Source organism: Galeopterus variegatus, unplaced genomic scaffold, assembly GCF_000696425.1.
Source record: "Galeopterus variegatus unplaced genomic scaffold, G_variegatus-3.0.2 Scaffold12286, whole genome shotgun sequence".
NCBI classification, from domain to species: Eukaryota; Metazoa; Chordata; class Mammalia; order Dermoptera; family Cynocephalidae; genus Galeopterus; species Galeopterus variegatus.
This window is the reverse complement of record NW_007738397.1, coordinates 18,370-19,811: the sequence shown is the minus strand read 5'-3', so window position 1 is coordinate 19,811 and position 1,442 is coordinate 18,370.

The following is a 1,442-nucleotide window of genomic DNA, read 5'->3' as shown; positions in this document are numbered from 1 at the left end:
ATATAATTGTGTCTGAGTCCATCCATGTTGCTGTGAGTGGCAGTATTTCATTCTTTTTTGTAGCAGAGTAGTATTCCATTGTGTAGATATACCACATTTTCCTTATCCACTCATCTGATGATGGACATTTGGGCTGGTTGCAACTCTTGGCTATTGTAAATAGTGCTGCAACAAACACGGGAGTACAGGTCACCCTTTGACATGATGATTTCCATTCCTCTGGGTATATTCCCAGCAGTCGAGTAGCTGGGTCATATGGTAGATCTGTCTGTAATTGTTTGCGGAACCTCCATACCATTTTCCATAGAGGCTGCACCATTTTGCAGTCCCACCAGCAATGTATGAGAGTTCCTTTTTCTCCACAACCTCGCCAGCATTTATCATTCTCAGTCTTTCAGATATTAGCCGTCCTCACTGGAGTGAGATGGTATCTCAAAGTGGTTTCGATTTGCATTTCCCAAATCCTGAGCGGTGTTGAGCATTTCTTCCTGTGTCTGTTGGCCATTCCTACATCCTCCTTTGAGAAATGCCTATTCAGCTCCTTTGTCCATTTTTTAATTGGTTCACTTGGTTTTTTTTTTTTTTTCTGTGAAGTTGTTTGAGTTCTTTGTGTATTCAGGATATTAATCCTCTGTCAGCTGTATATTTTGCAGATATTTTCTCCCACTCTGTTGGCTGTCTTTTCTCTCTGTTAATTGTTTCTTTTGCTGTGCAGACCTTGTTAGGTTGATACAATTCCATTTGTTTATTTTTTCATTGGTTACCTGTGCTTTTGGGGTCCTATTCATGATGTCTGTATCCACTCCTGCTTCCTGGACTGTTTCCCCTATGTTTTCTTTAAGGAGTTTTTTTTTTTTCCTTTTTGTCTTTTTTCATGTCCGGCAATAAATCGCAACCCTCAGTGTCACGCCCATACCGGACCGGGACCGGAAACAGGATCGCAACCCTTGGCATTGCACCTGTACCTCGCTCAGCCAGTGAGCGGGAACCGGTCTGTATGTGGGATCCGAAACCTCGGCGGGAGCGCCGCCACGCTCCCAAGCGGCGCACTGTAGCACTGTGCCACTGAGCCGGCCCTTCTTTAAGGAGTTTTATTGTTTCAGGATGTATATTTAATTCTTTAATCCATTTTGAGTTGATTTTGGTATACAGTGAGAGGTATGGGTCTAGTTTCATTCTCCTACATGTGAATGTCCAGTTCTCCCAGCACCATTTACTGAAGAGGCAGTCTCTTCCCCAGTGTGCAGTCTTGGTGCCTTTGTCAAAGATCAGGTGGCTGTAGGTCATTGGGTTGATTTCTGGATTCTCCATTGTGTTCCATTGGTCCGTGTGTCTGTTTTTATGCCAGTACCATGCTATTTTGGTTACTATGGCTTTGTAGTATAGTTTAAAGTCAGGTAGTGTTATGCCTCTGGCTTTATTATTTTCTTTTTTTGCTCATG